The sequence below is a fragment of the Arachis hypogaea genome, chromosome 14 (genome assembly GCF_003086295.3).
Source record: "Arachis hypogaea cultivar Tifrunner chromosome 14, arahy.Tifrunner.gnm2.J5K5, whole genome shotgun sequence".
Classification (NCBI taxonomy): domain Eukaryota; kingdom Viridiplantae; phylum Streptophyta; class Magnoliopsida; order Fabales; family Fabaceae; genus Arachis; species Arachis hypogaea.
This window is the reverse complement of record NC_092049.1, coordinates 97,432,019-97,450,810: the sequence shown is the minus strand read 5'-3', so window position 1 is coordinate 97,450,810 and position 18,792 is coordinate 97,432,019. Positions and strand designations below refer to the sequence as shown.

The 18,792-nt window shown below is 31.7% G+C and overlaps 1 long non-coding RNA gene across 5 annotated transcripts; it reads right to left on the bottom strand.

Annotated features, from left to right (window-relative positions):
• Nucleotides 1-13,385: 13,385 nt before the first annotated feature.
• LOC112743539 (uncharacterized) lies at nucleotides 13,386-16,193 on the bottom strand. Of its 5 annotated transcripts, XR_003172019.3 has the most exons (8): nucleotides 15,699-16,151; nucleotides 15,474-15,532; nucleotides 14,981-15,012; nucleotides 14,686-14,830; nucleotides 14,496-14,611; nucleotides 14,049-14,164; nucleotides 13,843-13,889; nucleotides 13,386-13,700 (listed from the first exon to the last, which is right to left on the bottom strand). It is a non-coding gene; the product is annotated as an uncharacterized lncRNA (long non-coding RNA). The 5 variants fall into 5 exon arrangements; XR_003172017.3 differs by lacking the exon at nucleotides 14,981-15,012 and having other exon boundaries at nucleotides 15,699-16,190; XR_011871007.1 differs by lacking the exon at nucleotides 14,981-15,012 and having other exon boundaries at nucleotides 14,496-14,614; nucleotides 15,699-16,157.
• Nucleotides 16,194-18,792: the final 2,599 nt, after the last annotated feature.

The window sequence follows — 18,792 nt, the reverse complement described above, 5'->3', positions numbered from 1 at the left end:
GAAAGAACCACCAAAGGATGAAAATTTGGTGATTTTGGGCAAAATGATGCATGTTGCATCGATGCAAAGCCCATTGCATCGATGCAAACACGACCAAATTGCATAAAAACACGTGAATTTGGCATTTTTGAGCAACAAAACCCCACTTTTTCATCATCTTCAACCTCACAACTCATATCCCCACCTCCAAACCTCCATAACCTCCAAAACAAGCTCACATATAGCTTCATACAACTCACAAAACTTAGATATCCACTACAAACAAATTACATATTTGAAGTCCCCACATTCTCCTCTACAAAACCCATAAAACAAAATCATCCACAATGCCTAGAATCAAGAAAACCGTCAAGAAGTCAAAAGGCTCTTCAAGTGTGGTTCCACCTCCAAATAATCATCCTTTGGCAAGGTACTTTGCTTCTAATGAAGATCTTCAATTCTATGAGGCAAGGCTCGCCGGAAGAAAGGAAATTCCTCCGAGGTATTTGGATCCGACCCTTCTTGTCATTCATAACTTTGATACTCTAAAGGCTATTCTAGTTCATCAAGGTCTCATGGATTTTGTTCAAATTAAGAGTAAATTTTATCCGGATTTAGTTGCCATAGCCTATAGTACACTCATGATTGAGATTGATGAGGAAGATGAATCAAGTTTCACATTATTCTTCAAGATAGGAAGAAAGGATTATAGGCTAGATGGTGATGAGTTAGCCACCATTTGGGAGTTGCCAAATCAAGGTGACTTGTTTCAAGGTGGTAAAACCCCAATTGATGAATGGGGTTATTCAAAGGACAATGCCATGCATTTGTTCAATCTTGTACAAGGAGCTCATTCCAAAATTAGTTGCAATTCAATGAGTGCGGAACATAGAACTTTGTTATATCTAGTCACCTATGTATTGCAACCTAGAATATCCGGGCATGCGAATGTAAATGATGAAGATTTGATTGTCATGTGGGCTATGATGAATGGAATTAAGATTAATTGGCCATACTTTATAATACAACATATGGTTAGGCTCAAGATGAAGGATAGGAATGGTGGATTAGGATTCCTTTGCCTATGGTCTAAAGTCTTTGATTATGTTGGTATTGATGTATCAAATGAGATTGCCAAGGAAGTACCACCTCAATCTTGTATCAACACTCATATTCTCAACAAAATGGGAAGAAGAAATGTTGATGAACAAGGTCCTCAAGAGGAAGCTCCTCCACAAGCACCTCAAGCTCAAGAACCACCCTCCTTGGTTGATGTAATGAGAGAATTACAATCCATCAACCAAAACATCCAAAGGATTGACGTAGAGCATGGTAGGCAACTTGAAGCACTTAATCGTCGTGTGTCTCGTGTAGATCATCGCACGGGTCGCTTGGATCGTCGTATTGATGACTTATATGAGCATTTCGGGATCCACCTACCATATGAAGAGGACACTGATGATGATGAAGACCAAGATTGATTGTCTCCTCTTCATCAAGTCACTTTTTATTGCTTTATGTTTATTTGATTATATGAATTGTTAAACTAACTCCTAGTAAGCTAAGGATTTCTATTATGGTTTTAATACTTTGATATGTTCTTCATAATTTTGTTTAATGATTAATGCTTGTATGCTTATTTGGTGAATAACTCAAAATAGGCTTGGTACCCCTATTTTAAGTTAATGTGCATGCTTTAATATATTTCACTTATTTAGGGGGAATTATGCATGCTTGTTTTATATATAAAAAGAGGAAATCAAATTCTTTTTGAAAGGGGGAATATCTCATCCTTGAAATTAATAGAGAAATTGAACTTAAAAAAAAAAAAAATTCATTGTTTTATGCATGCTTCTATGACACATTTCAAACTCCTTTCTTTTTTGATAATGTCAAAAGGGGGAAGAAAAGTTTGAGGATATTTGAAGTTTTGAACTTTTGAAAAAGAAGAAGTTTGAGGATTTGAAAAGAAGAAATAAGTTTGCGAAACAATGATTTCAAAAAGACTTCCGCTAAGCAAAAACTTTTCATATCTAAATCGTTTTCTTTGATAAACGCCCTTTAAGGGAACAAATGCACATATTTAGGGGGAACTCCTGCAAAAACTTTTTGTGAAGTCTTCTCCAAAGCTTTCTATAAAACAAAGTGCATTATTGTTGCTTTCAAAATCATTTATAAATGCATATCCTCAAAATTGGTTTGTCATTATCAAAAAGGGGGAAATTGTAAATCATGTTGCTTGTATGCGAAGTTTGTATTCGTAGGTTTTGATGAATGACAAACCAACAAACGACATGAAAGACAAACCAACAAACAACTTGAATGAACAAGCATATTGAAAGATCAACCAACATTCAACGTTGAGGAATGAAGAGTTGAAAGCAACACAACAACAACAAGAAACTCAAGTCCACAACATTTGAAGACAAGTATAGTGTCTTAGGACTTAGGTAAATTCTTGTTAAGAACCAATTGCTAAATCTCTCAACACACACTCACAAAATGTTTTGATGCACATCTTGCAATTCGATGCTAGCCAAATGGTTTAAAAACCTGTTTTCAAAGGTACAAAAGCATAGGAATTGACTCCAATAAGTTTGAGATCAATCCTAAGCATTTTGAAGAGATTTTAAGCCATTCTTTAAGGTTTGCATCGATGCACACTCATCTTGCATCGATGCAAAACATGCAACGACTTGTTGCATCGATGCAAAGATGTTTGCATCGATGCAACCTAGCTGAAAATTCAAATTTCAGCTTCAAAGACACATTTGCATCGATGCAAAGTGTTATGCATCGATGCAAATGATTCAAAAACATAAAAAACGGCTAGTTTTAACAAAACGGCTCCATCCCATTAACTCCCCAACGTTTCTAAGGTTTGGGAAGTCTATAAATAGATGGATTAAAGCCTTATTTCATATACGTGAGTATTTGCAAACTATCTTGTTCATATTCTTTCATTCTACACATTTTTAAGGTGTTATAATACACAATTTGAGAGAGCAATATCAATTGGTTCAATAGTGCTAAACTTGTAATCATACACTCTTCTAGAGAGTACTCATTTCATCTCAACAATTCTTTGAGAATTGTTTTCTTGTAACACTTTGTAAATTGGAGTGTGATCTCCAAGGTTGAGTCAAGAGTTATAAACACTATAGTCGGTGAGGATACCAAAGAAGTATACTAAGTACTCAAGGCAAATCTTAGAGGAGGTATCTCTAAGTGGAGTGGGTTAGTATACGAGTGGTGATCATATACCGTGAGGTGTTAGAAACTAAGGACTCGGATTGTAAAAGGTTTTGTGCGAGCACCTTGAAGCTTGGCAATAGTGGAACTTCTCAATAGCGATTGAGAAAGAAAGTGGACGTAGGACAAGGATTGTGCCGAACCACTCTAAATAGCGTTTGCATCTCTCCAAACTCATCTCTTCTATATTATTGTCTTTTACCTTTGAGCAAATAAATTGTGATCGAAAAGTAGCTTCGTAAGTACTTAAGAAATAGCTTAAGTCCGATTGGTGAAAAGCTTGATCAATTTATTTGAGTTGGTGTCTATTGGAAAGTAAAAGCTCCTTATAAATGCTTAGCAATTGAGTTAAGCTCTTGGAAAAATACTAGTACAATAACACTTTTGTATATTGTCTTTAACTTTCGCAAAAAGATTCATTGTTGTTGCAATACTCAATTCACCCCCCCTCTTGAGTAATTGTGCATAGGTTCTACAGTATCTAGCATTGGCAAACGAGGTTGGTGGGTCTTCAAACCTGAGTTATTCAGAAAAAGATGTCAGAAATTACATCACAAGCAAACTTCGATGTGCCGATGACAATGCGGACTTTAAGTAGATGATGAATTATTTCATTCAAATGAAGGAGATCAATCCCAACTTCTTTTATGCCATAGATGTTGATGATGCAAATAAGTTCAAGAGCGCACTCTGGGTAGATGCAAGGTGCAGGGATTCGTATGAATATTACGGAGATGTGGTGTCGTTCGACACCACTTACAAAAGAAACAGGTCTGTTTTTACTTATGTGTCAATCGTAAAAGCAGTTATTTTTTTAATTTGTTATTGGGTCTGTCATTTGTTGTTGGTGTTTTCGCAGGCATGGTCTACCATTTGCATCCTTTGTCGGTGTAAACCACCATAGAAAGTCTACTCTTCTTGGTTGTGCTTTACTTGGGAGCGAGGAGACCCCTAGTTTTGAGTGGGTGTTCATCACTGACCAGTTCAAGGCCATGGCCGGTGCTATTAGGAAGGTCCTACCTGATACTGTCCACCAATGGTGCATCTGGCACATAATGAAGAAGTCACAATTCAAGGTTGGAGGTTGCACTAGGTACGGAGAATTGAATGCTAAGATGAATCACATTGTGCGGAATTCTCCTTCTACTGACTCTTTCCATATAAATATTTTTTGTTCGTTAGTAAAAAATGTATGTCGCTTTAATTTTTTTTTGGCATCATATTTTACATTTTTACCATAAGTTAGAGTAAATTATTAAATATAAATTAGATTTACTACTTATTATCCTAATTCGAATTCATTATATTCGATTTATATGGAAATGTAAATGGAGACAACTAGATAACGTTATTGGGTTTAGGGGATTTAGGTAATTTTAGGATGACTTTGGTTTATCAACGTAAATTCGCCTAATATGTGATATTAGTTATTGTTATATATAATAGAATGGATGACATATTTATGCATTGTTTAGATTAGAAGAATTTGTAAAGGAATAACATGCTGGAGAAGAAAATGGATGGAAAAATCAATTTTTCATTATTTGGTTCAACAAAGAAATTGAATGAAAAACATGAAAGTGTATATGGAGCTCACGTAAATTTTTTCTCTTCAAAGTTACGAAAAAAACTGATTCAAAAGTGCAAACATGGATTAAAATACAGAGTTACCATTTGAATTATAATTTATATATAATATATAAAAACATTAATATAATTTTTTTCTATTATGATTTTTTCTCTTCTTACTTTTCCTTCCATTCAAACAAAAGAAATTTTTTCCTCTACTTTCTTTTCGTTCATTTTTTTTATCTAAACAACACACACAAAAAATATACTTTTCTTTCCATTTTCTTTCCTCTTATTTTTTATCTTATATCCAAACAATAGTTTAGTGTTTATCCATTTATCTTTTATTAATATTGTTATAATAAGGATACATGTAACTTTATAAAAATGATATAACTTAAACTTTGATTATCTGAGAATTTATTGAGTGGCTAGAATAGCTCCACGTCACGAACCAATGAATGCTAGCAATAAGGATGATCACAAAATTAAAACAGTCGAAACGGGTATTTGCAGGAATTACTCGCGTTTTGGAGCTAGATGGGGACTCCTGAAATCCTCACGACCTGCCATGCGAAAATGGATGGGGACTAGGGGTGGCAAACGGGTCGAAATCTGTCGAGCTGGTCGCATAACCCGCCAAAAAATGCGAGTTGGGTTGGAAATTTATGACCACCAAACTTAAAAATCCCGCCTACCCTGCACCGCCTAATCCACAGGATTTGGCGGGCTTCGGCGGGGCGGGCAGGCTTTTTCGCTGGGCCAAACTTTTATTTTGGTAGAGACGTTTTTTTACAAATTTTTATAATGTTATTGATCTACAAGAGAATGAAGATGATAATTGAAGAAGTTTATATTTTGGATAATATTTTTTTTTGCTTTGGACAATGTTGGTTTTATTATTTTGTTTCAAAAAAATTGATTTATAATTATATTTATTACATATTTATAATTATAAAGGCGTTAATGTGCGTGAATTTAAAAATTATAATTTTTTATGTTTTTAGAAATTATAAATTTATTGAAATTGTTGTGAAATTATATATATTGTTTAATATTTAATGGTTTATAAAAAAAGGAGATCTCGCTAGCCTACCATTAGGCGGGCGGGAAAAAATTCAGAACCGTTTTACTAGGTGGGGCGGGCTTTTGGCGAGACAGGACGGACTTTCCCGTTTGCCACTCCTAATAGGGGCACGGACATAAGTACCCGCCCTATGAAACTTATTAAATATACGCGAATATAAAATTATTAATTTATCCTATTTTATATATACGTAAATCCATTTCTTGAATTTAGTAATCTTAATTTCTGCCTCCAATTCGAATTTTTCCTTTTTCTTCCAGACTCATTCTCAGCCTTGATCCTCTCTCTCTCTAACTCACTTTCTCTACCTCTCATCAAGTCCGTCGCTATGTCGCTCAGTATCGTCCTAAAAAATTATGTTATGTTATTATGTTGGATTATTTTTTTATGTTTTCTCCTTTTGAAATGTTATTTTTCATAACGAATATGTTATAAATTGTGTTGAATTATATTGAATTGATTATTTTATGATTTATTATATTATGTCTTTTTGTGTTAATTTTTTAAAAAATTTTCAAAGAATATTAATAGATACCCAAAGAGATCTACGTTCTCTGAGGGGTAATTAAATAGGAACTTGCAATGACGGAGAAAGAACATGGACATTTTTTTTTAAATAGGAATGAGGGATGAAAAGTGGGTTTCTCACGCTCCCCTGAGTCCTCATTACCATATCTAACTAGCAACGGAGATCCAATTTAAGTCGATTTAAGAGGGAACGCATGTACTTCATCTGCATTGGGTCTTTAAGGTAATGAACTCAAGTCAGATTTGGAACCCTAACAATAGATTTTAGTTGATCTTACTTGCATTGAGGTCTTACCAGGTTCAAATATATCTTAAATTAATATTTTGAGTCATTATTATAGCAAATATCATACTATTTAATATTATAACACTTAGTATATATAAAAGTTAGATATATTTGCAAGACATTTTTTAATTCAAATTAAAAAAATTAATTATCTCTTTTTTAGTTTTAAATATTATTTTCTAATATAACAAAAAAGTGAAAATAACAATAATCACTCACATAATTAAAATAGAGAATTTAATATATACATGACACTATATATATCAAGGATTATTATATATAATATATAATTTTTTTTCTGTCATGACTATTTATATAATTTATTGAACAATTTTAATTTTTTATCTTAACATTTAATAAATTTAACATACAAAATAAATAACTTAAGTTATCATCTAGCACAATAAGTATAATAGTGCAAATATTTATTTATTTATTAGTAGTGAAAAATATATAAATAGTATAAATTGATATTTTTTAGTATAAAAGCAATAATAAAGATTATTAATTAAGTTAATTACATAATTAAAAAATTATGAAGAATTTATTAAATAATAATAAAAAATAAGATTACTATTTTCACATATTACAAAGTTTATAAAAAATTTTTGGATAATAAATTAATTCTCAATAGATTATATATTAATTCTGTCAAAAAAATAAATAATCAATACATTGGATATTATTATTTACATACTAATATATATATATATATATATATATATATATATATATATATATATAAAATATCGATTATTAAGTTTATAATTAATTTTTAATCCAATTTTTGGTAATTAAAATTTAAATGATTGAAATTATTAAATGATGAATATTTTGCATCTAACCAATTTATTTTTATTGAAATTAAAAAAATGATGAGTTGTTAATCAATTCTAAATTTAAATTTAAATTTGAGTAAGAAAATAAAAAAATATTTTAAATTTTATCTCACTAACCAAAATTAATTTTAAGATAAGAAATTACTTTGTACATCATATATATTGTAAGATAGTATGGTCATTTGCTATTTTTTAATAGTAAATATTGGCAAATAAAATGGTGTAAGAAATTAGAAAAAAATGTATTTACAAGTTTAAAAAATATTAATTTATTTTTCAATAGAATAAATTATATATTGAATAACAAAAGTTGTTATCGGTTTCTTTTCACACTAACTAATACTCAACGATGGTGTTTTAATACACCATATTATCAAAAAATATTAATCGATCTAATAACTTTTGTAATGACATAAATTTATGAATTTGAAAATTTAAAAATTATTTCATAAAATGTGAAGTTTTAACAAGTAACAATGTTGATCATATTGTTTTGATTTCAAGAATGAATACGATAGCAATAAATAAAATTGTCCCAAGAAAATTTTAACAAAGACAAAAATTCATAAATATTTCTATTAATGAAAAATTAATCTATTTTAAAGACAAATACAATTCTTTTTTACAGATTTTTTAACTTGGCAAGTCGAGAATTAATCCACCACATATTGATGTTCTATTTATTAAGGGTATGTCGCTAACTAATGGATTGTAATACACACAAGACGAGATTCGAACTCCAAATACTTGCTTAAGCGGGCAAATGAGATGACCATTCAATAAATTTAAATTGATTAAAATAAATATTAATTATTTTTAATATTTTTAAGTTGTAAAATATTTATAATAATAATTATTATGTATATTTTTTATTTAAATTTTAATAAAAAATTTTATATAATTTTATGTATTATCCTGTGTAGGACACGGGAACATACACTAGGGATAAAAATCGGATGTCTACACAAAATTTAGATCTTGAATTACTGAATAGCATAAATGGTTCTGATTTGCCTCCACATAAATTAATACTCAAGGTTGGTGATCCGGTGATGTTACTGAGGAATATTGACCAATCTAGTGGTATTTGTAATGGTACAAGGCTACAAGTTAGGAAACTTGAAAATCATGTCATAGAATGTGAAGTCTTAACGGATAACAATGTTGGTCATATTGCTTTGACTCAAGAATGAATATGGTACCAACAAATGAAACCGTCCCAGTTAGATTCCAACGAAGACAGTTTTTCATAATAGTATCATTTACCATGACAATTAATAAGTCTCAGGGACAAACTTTATCTCATGTTAGATTGTACTTGCCCAAACCAGTTTTTACACATGGCCAGCTATATGTGGCACTTTAATTTCAAGAGTTAAAAGTAAGAGAAGTTTAAAAGTTTTACTTATGAATCACGTAGGAATGTTTATAAATTCAACTATCAATATTATTTATAGAGAAGTCTTTAAAAAAATAAGATTTTAATATAAATATTTTAATTTTATTTTAAATTCTGTATCAATGTATAATTATTTTACTAAAAAAAGTGTAAAATGATTATTACTCACTATTTTTAAGTTAAACTTTGATTTTGAGAATAATTTTATAAATTTCTTAACATAATAATTATTTTGTGTGTTTTTTAAAATATCTAAACATATAATCTTTTTTTTATTTTTATAAATTTTTTCGTGCTTAGTACGGGTTCATACACTAATTTTTCTTAAACAGTTTTTTACAATTGATTTTTTTTTTTTTTATCAAAATCAGACTAATAGTTTCACCTTTACATAAGTAGTGTGATCTCACTTCTCTTTATATCTATGAATCAACATGTAAAGTAAACTTTTTAAAACAAAAGCTTAGAGTGTAATTATAGAGTAGAAGATTATTTTCCATGTTTAAAGTAATTATCATTTGGGATGATAACTCAAATAGTGAGAGAGCGTCTGACTTGTTCCTCCATTTGAATTGGAATCATATTTAAAAGATTCGTATCCAAATTATTCTGACCCATACATGTTAGACCACATAGACTAGACATTTACTATTGGACCGACCTTGTCAAACCGATTATATAATTTGTCTATCAAGAGGAGAATGGATTGGTCTAATATTCTGTAGGCTCAGGTATGAAAAAAAACTTATTAAGCTATTCTAATAATAATTTTTTTTTTCAAAATTATTTAAAAAAAAGATATTTCTCAAAACAAATAAAAAAGACTTTGTATATTTAAAAAGTTATTTGTTTTGGGAATCTAATTTCTTGAAAAATTCCTAATAATAACAACTAATTAAAGATATTAATATTATACCCAATTTTTACCTGCGTCTTTTAGAAATGTCTATTAAACAACCCATCTTCGTAATTTTATCAGACAAATCGTTACACATTTTGTTTCTACACTCCACATCCTCTTTCGTTCATGCAGGTAATTTTAGAAAACAATTTGAACAAAAATTTTGCTATATAATACCTAACGAGTAAAGACTCAAATTAACAAATCTACAAATAAAAGCATGTAATACTCAGTAATAGAAAACATTTCCACTTTCATCTCCTTATCCTATAAACAAATAGACGTGACAAAGCATCTAAAAATGCCTTGGTCAAAAGACGAGCTTGTCATTGATTGTTTTGCTTGGCCGTTGATATTGCCAATAAGTAGGATTAATGTAGTTTCATTGGAGTAACGCTAGAAAGATAATAACATAAAATGAATAAGGTATAGTTTTTGTTTTTAATATTTAGAGTAAATTCTAAAGTTGTTTTTAACGTTTAAATGTTTTTATTTAAATTTTTTATTTTTTAAAATTATCTTAATATTATTTTACTGATAGTGATTTCTTAATAGAATTGACAGCAAGATAATAATAAAAATAATGAGATAATTTTAAATCGTTAGAGACTTAACTATAACGAAAATATTTGGGACAAAAATAATATATTATTCTTAAAAGAATTACTAAATCATGAATATTAACTGAATGGATTGCATTACAAATTCAAGATATTTACTCATACTTGTAAAATGACTAATAGATAAACTTGTAGAAAGGAAAAAAAGAAACGAGCATGGTACATATAAATAAAGTATAAATTATATCTTTTTGTCTTTAATATACCGAATTTATTTAATGTTTAGTTTAATTAATTTTATTTTTTAATAATATCAAATTTTTTACGATAGATAATTAATTAATTAATTTAATTAATTATATTCTTAATAAAAAATAAATTTACTTAGAATAAAAGTAATATGATTAAGAGTTAAATTAAACAAAATTTATGTATAATAAAAGTAATGTGATTAAGACTAATTTATTTAGATATGATTAAAAAAAATAAATGAATAATTATCTATCGAAAAAAATGATATTATTAAAAGATAAAATTAAAATTTATTTTGAAGTTAAAAATAAAATTTAATTAAATTAAACAATAAAAAAGTTCAATACATTAAAAAAAATGTATAATTTATACTTTATCGTTTATGTTCCATGCTTTTTGATTCGACCGTTACAAATATCAAGTCATAACTTGGCATTATGAATCATAACTCAGCAGAACGCATCATAGTTCGGCGTTACGTTATTAATCGGCATTACAGTTGCTAATCAGCAATCAACATCATTAATCGGCAACTTACGTTATAATTTAGCTTAACGGACTGCTTTCCAAAAAGTGAAACGTCCAACCTAACATTATTGCTCTTCAATACAGACAATAAAGCAGAAGCATAATCGACTAGTACATTTCCACCTACAAAAGGTATGATCTCCTATCCAAAAGATACATTGAATTCTCAATACTGACTTAAGCTTCGAAGTGCCTTTGCAGGTACACTCCTCCCTTGTTTCTTGCTCAAAGCTCTACGCAATTGGACACATCCTTGGAGTAAAGCTCAGGTTACCACAAAGCTCAAAGGTCGGCACTGAAGATAACAACTCGGCGTCGATTCTCAGAGATCGAGCTCTCCCTCCAGGTATCCATACAGCAACAATTGGCGCCCACCGTGGGGTCGAGAATATAATCCCTTCCATATATCATCGGCCTCAAGGTTCTCACCCGAGTCATGGCTGAACAACTTCCACCCACACCATCCGAACTCCTTTAGATGGTGACCGAGTTACGGCAAGCCAACTAGCACATGACCGAGGAGAACCAAAGAATGGCACAGCAAATTGCCAACTTGAATAACACCCAAACCGAAAACAACAATGATTGGCAAGAACGGACAAAGGAAGCCGAGCAGCAATCAGGGCCAACACACGTCTCTGACACTGCTCGACAGGAAGAGGAGCAACCCGAGCATAATGAGGAAGCTCGGCCAGACGACGAGGATGACAATCAGGAAAGCTCCCCTGGACCATTCACGACCGAGGTGATGAACTTCGTGCTACCCAGGAGGTTCACTCTGCCGACCACCCTAACTCCCTATGATGGGTTAGGTGATCCAAAGAAATACATCAAGAAGTTCACCTCCATAATAATAGTAAACGGTGCATCTGATAAAGTTTTTTGTCGTTGTTTTCCATCTTACTTAGACGGTTCTGCACTTGATTGGTTTTATTCTTGCATGCAGGTTCTATTTCTCGCTTTCGAGACCTATCAAAGCCCTTTGAAGAGCACTTTGCTGGATCGGCCATCTACCTACACGACTCTGATTACCTGAATACAATCAAGCAAGGCCAGCAAGAAAGCCTCAGGGACTACATAACGCGCTTCACAAAGATAGCCATGAGTATACCCGACCTCCACCCAGAGGTGGAACTGCACGCCATAAAAAGTGGACTGCGACCAGGAAAATTCCAGGAAACTATTGCCATAGCCACTACAAGAAAAAAGTCGATTAGCTACTACAAAAATTATCGTAAAATCGTCGCTAATCTGACGCAAAATATGATTTGTGACGGATTAGCTACCGCCTAGCAACTAATGCTTTCCTCACTAATTTCAAGTCGCAGATTAGTGAGACAAATACAACAGTCGCTAATTCATCGGAAAGTTTTTTTAGCGACTGAATAGATTGTCGCAAATCTATCACTTTTGTAAAAGCTAATTTCATAGAAGAAATAGACTAAACGATAGTCGCTAATTAGCGACAAACTCTACTGCAGCAGACTCATCGCTAAATCCAAACTAACTTTGTAGACAAAATAAAATGCTTAGTTGACGCTAATTAGTGAGGAATTTTTCCAAACCTAACTCGTCGCAAATTGGCCACTAATATGATCGCAAATCCATCACATTTTGTAGCAAATCTATAGCTAATCTTTGAAAAAACTTTAATCAAATTTGTAGGAATTTTGTCGCTAAACCAAAGCTATGCTAAATGAGAAAGCAAAATTACGAAGTAGTCGCTAATGTGCTAGGAAATAATATATAGTCAACTAATTGCAATACTATCGCAAATATCATCGCAAATTCCTTTTAAACTAGTAACAAATCAATAGGTATGTGGCAAATATTTCAGTCACAATATCGTCTTTAATTTATCACTATCATCGAGTTTAGGATACCAATTTTTTCGGTATACTAAAATAAACCTCAAATTATTTTTTTTATTTGAGTCATTTAAATAAAAGATTATAATGCATACAAATATAATTAGTTCATCAAAATTATAAATGTTTAAAAAAGTTCAAACCATGTTTAAAAAAATTGGATATTAAAGCTTAACCTAATAATAACCAAGTCTTTGACTTGATTAAATGCCTATTCTATCTATTCAATAGCCCTAAAAACATGACTTAATTAGTAAACTAATGAAGAAAAAAGCTCAGTTGCAATATCATGTAAAAGTAAGTATTCACTCACTTATTTAGAGATATTTCAATCTCGTTGCACAAATGTGATTCTGCTTTCATAAAATTCATTATATATTATACATCTCAATTTCTCATTACACATTAAAAATAAATAAAAAAAAAACAACACCTAAGACTTAGTAGTTGATATAGTGAGATAAATGTATTAACCCACATACTTGCTTCTTCAAAACTATAGGTATCCACATCAGTATCTATGTTCACAAACATAGTTGGTTGATTTGCTAATATACTGCTGGGTAAGGTAGAAATATTATTTTTTTTTCCATCATTCTTCCCTTTTATTATTGTGCACAAAATATGAGAAGAATCATCTATTTTAGTATACCTGCAGGCATGAGCAAAAAATTAAAATAAGATAAACCTTAAGTGGCCTCTCATGGTTAAGAAGACATCAGATAAACATTATTAATGATATCATAAAAATATATTTAACTTTGAAATATTTAAATACATAGAAAGAAACAAACCTTTATACAACCCCTATATTTGGTGTTAATAACTGAATTTTCTGGACCTGCAATGGAATAGAACAAAGAACTAAGATCAAATTTCAAATTAATGGCCACACTTTTGCATGTTCCCTTGACATTCAAAATATACTTAGATAATTCACTTGGCAATAATATCTGAAGTTTGAGAATAACAAAATTAAAAATTATATGTAAGCACTAACCACAAGGCATATAGCCGACAAGAGGGAAACTCTAACAAATAACAAACTTATTGATGCTTCATCAACCAATATAGATGGCAGTGTCTTCTCTGTTGCAATGACTACACCATTTGCAGCTGCAAGAGTGAAACACAACTACATATTACATGGTCTTGTAAAAAACAGGGAGCTTTTCTACCACAGATGATCATCATATACTGAATACATTGTAAAAACTTTTGCCTTCTGCTCAACTAATATATCACCAACACCTAACTAGAGAGCAGATTCTTAAGAGTATCATTTTTTTTACAGTGGCTCTTATAAAAATCTAATACCAAAAATAAGTAGAAACCCCACACAAATTTAGTCACTAGTTTCTTCCCTACTAAACAATTATAATTAGTTACAAGTATCAGTACAAATAAAAAGAAAAAGATGCCAAGAGGGAAAAGTAACGATCGTTACCTTCTTCAAATGGCGGCCATGGAGAGCAAGCTGAGCAACGAGCAACAAGTTTGGCCATCAAAGAAAAAAAAAGAATAGCAGCAACAATCTTTGGCGACGGTGACAACAACAAAATCCTGCTGAATTTTAGAATTAGCAAAATGATAAAATGAAAAACCAAAAATCGAAAAAATAAAGGGAGAAGATCTACTGGCGGCAGTGCAAGCGGCGGAGGTGCGGTGTTGCGAAGAGGAGGCAATGGCAGAAACGAATGCGGCGACAACGTCGTTCACGAAGAGGCGCTTTCTCTCGATTTCAGTGGCTTAGCATGGAAAATTCTTGTAGTGTGACTACATCTGGAGATTAATTATTCAAGGGATTCACATCACACTATAATGTGCAAAAAAATTCATACATCACACTATAACGTGCAAAAAAGTCATACATCCTACTTATTCAGGAAGTCATAACATGAAATCATATATCACAATAACTAACAAACAAACCTGAAATCAAAAGGGACAGAACAATAATCAACCTGAATCAGAAATCACTAACAAATTAGCAGAAGCACACAAACAAGTTAAAATCATTAACAATTTTGCAAAAATAGCAAGTGCAGATGGAACCATAATCAACCTGACTCAAAAAATCAAGATGAAAAAAAAAAAAAGCAAGCGACCGAGTTACAAATAGAACCAAACTGAATCAGAAAGAACAAATAAAATTAGAACAAAAAACAAATCAGAATAGAACAAATTCAAGAATCAGAATCGTAACAACAAACATACAAACAGAACATCAAAAATTAGATTCATAGAAACAGAAATTCAAAACAGGATTAAGAAAATAAAAACCCTAGTAAACAGAACCTAAAATAAACGGAGTAATAAAATAAACAGAACACAAATCAAACCCTAAATCATCACTACAATTTCAAAAAAATTAGCAGTAAAGCAATAAAAGAACAATAATCAACAATAGGAATATATAACCAACCCGACACGAAGGCTCTATTTCTGGTACATGCTGCTATTTTGGATGGAGGACGACGGCAACTGTTGGTGCAGGGAGGAGTAAGATTTATACAAAGAAGGTGATTATATATAGAAGCATAGATTATGATTTATATACTAGGACACAAGCACAAAAGCTATAACAAATTACAGAGAGGGATAAACCCTAAATGCAATAGATTACAAAGAGAAGGAGAGAGTATCACACTTGAAGCCAAGTGGAAGTGGAAGAGGACTGGAGGAGGGACAACCCACGGCTTCGGCGGGATGTTGTCAACGGCAGACGGCGGCTTCTTCCTATTGGATGCGAGCTGGCGACAAACATGCAAAGCAGAGTGTAGAGCAGAGGACTAAGGATGAAGTATGAGACGCGCAGCGGAGAGGAGAACGGACGAGGTGGCGGAGACCAGAATTGCCGCGGCGGTAGAGAGGGGAATTGACGACGCCGCAAACAGAGAGACTGGTGACGGCGCGGGTGAGAAGGTAGAGTGATGAGGGATGGCGGCACGGTGAGAGAGAGAGGGTTGAATAGGCTGGTGAGAAGGGAGAGTGGCTGCAGAGGGTGAAAAAAAGGAGAGTGGCGATGGGGAATATGCAAATAGGGATTAGGTTAGCTTTCTTCTCTGTTTTCTTTTTTTTTTCGTGAGTGAGAGTTAAAGGGTTGAGTGAGAGATAACGAGGGATGAGTGGGGTTAGTAAAATTAGGATTAGAATTAGCTAAAAGAAGAAGTTTAAATGTTTAATGTAAAAATTTGTATAAAATTAGAGGTAGAATAGAAATTTTTTACGATATATCGTCATTTTAATCGGAACGTTTTAATTAATATGGCAGATAAATAGTTTTATTGGGCGATTTTCACGTAATTTAAATTGTCTATTTAAATACGAAATTTGAAATTATCAATTTAATATTAAAAATTTTGTAAGATTATTTTTGTATTCTATTATTTGAAATGTTCAAATTATATCGTTCAAATTATATTAAAATTTTTAAATTTAAATTATATCATTTAAATTTTATTTATCAAATTTTTTAAATTTTTATAATTTTATTTTTTTGAGTACTAATACATGGTTTCTAGAAAAATAATGTGATGCCAGTTTTAAATTATGTGACTCGGTCGCTACAATTTAAATAGTCAGTTTTAAATTACGCATTTAAATGGGCAGTTTTAAATTACGTGACTTGAATTAAAACAGCCCATTAAAACCGCCTATCTCTCATGTTAACTGAAACGTTCCCATATTAATAATGAAATTTGAATTAATTTAAGTATAATATTAAAAGCATTACGTTATTATTATAGGTAACAATCAAGATAACAAATTTATAAATATTTGTTTATTTGTTATTTTTCAATCTTATTTAATTTGAAGCAAATATAAAAATTTAAATTTAAAGAATTCATTTTTTTCACATAATTTTAATTGTTAAATTTTTTTTTAATTTTATTTTTTAATATCTTACATCATCTTTAGTTTCATTATTCATTAAAATTTTTTAATTTTTATTTTCATTATATTTTTCTTATCATTCTCTGTATAGATATCTATCATTATTTTTTTTCACTAAGTACAAGAAAGATAGAAAAGAGTACTACATGTACGCAGTAGAATAAGGAATAAGGAAAAAGCCAACAAAAATAGAAGTTATGTGTAAAATAAAAAAAAAGTAACTATAAAAAGAAGAAAAGAAAATTAACTGATAATTATATTTTTGACCAATTTTTAAGATAACAGTTATATTAATCAGAGACAATAATAATTATACATGTATAAAAAAAAAAGAGAAAATGATAGTGTATAATATGATGAGATGCTATAATAAAAATAAAAATTAATAATTTTAAAAAATAATAAAATTAAAAAAAATTAAATATGTTCAAGATAAGATTGAACAAATATATTTTTTTAGCTATTAGAATTATGGATGGAGATAAAGAATAATTTGAATATAAATTTTTAAATTTGTTTCTAATTAAACAGGATTGAGAAAATAAATAAATTTAATAATATTTATAAGGGGTAAGTATGGTTTTGGTTTCTAACATTGAGGGTGAAAATCGAAACCGTCCCTCATCTAATTTTCGATTTAGAATCGTCCTTAACGTTTTTTTCGTATTAAAATCGTCATTTTTAATAATTTTTTTTATATTATTCCTAAACTACCCCTATTTTAATAAAAGAGTTATAAAATTTAAAAAATATATAAAAAACCGTGTTGTGGGGGGAGAAAATGCGTCGGGGAGGGGGGGAAGGAAAAGGGTATACAAAGGGGGAGGGGAGGGCAGGGAAAGGGAAAAGGGGAAAGGGGAAGGAAGAGGGGGAGGGGAAGGGAAGGGGGGAGGGGACGGCCGCGGGAAGAAGAAAGGAAGGGGGAAAGAGGGAGGCGGCGTGGTAGGTGTCATTGCCGCCGTCGCCGCCGCTGTTGACAGGAGAAGAGAGGGAGATTTGAGAGAGCTGAACGGGAAGAAAACGCAGGAAACCTCGCCGCTGCGCCCAGCCCGTTGCATGCTCCCTCGCATTGCCACGCAGACCGTGTCCAACCCTCACCGCCAGCTGCGCCTCACCAAGGAGAGAGATCAGACAAAGAGAGACGTGAAGAGGGAGAAGGACTCGCGCTGCTGTTTCTTGCCGCCTCGCCGTTGAGGGAAGCCAGTGCCACCGTCGCCGCTGCTCCTCGCCGTCTCGCCGCCTCGCCACTTCTACTTCTTGCTTCAATCTCTGTTTCTGCTTCGTCTTCTGCTTCTTCTGGGTTGGCTTGAGTTTGAGTTTTGGGTTTGTTTTTCTGAGTTTAAATTCTGGATTTTGAGTTATGATTTCTGATGATGATGATGATTTTCTGAGTTGAGTTCTTGTTTTTTTTAGTTTGAGTTCTGGGTTGTTTTTCTAAGTTTGAGTTCTGGATCTGAGTTCTAGGTTCTGATGAGGATGATGATGATGATGTTGATTTTTTGAGTTTGGTTGGTGTGATGCAGATGGTGATGGAGTAGCAGTGGGTGGGGGTGGTGGTAGTGGGTTTCGGTTCTGAGTTCTTATGGTGCTAGTGCTGGTGCTGGTGTTGGTGTTAGTGGAGGAGGTAATTGTGCTAATAGTGGTGAGGATATTTTTGTCCGAAAAAAATTAAAAGGACGATTTTAATACGAAAAAAACGTTAAAGACGATTCTAAATCGAAAATTAGATGAGGGACAGTTTCGATTTTCACCCTCAACGTTAGGGACCAAAACCATACTTACCCATATTTATAAGTAACATATCTCTATATAATATTAGTAAGTATTTATATTGATTTTGTTACACA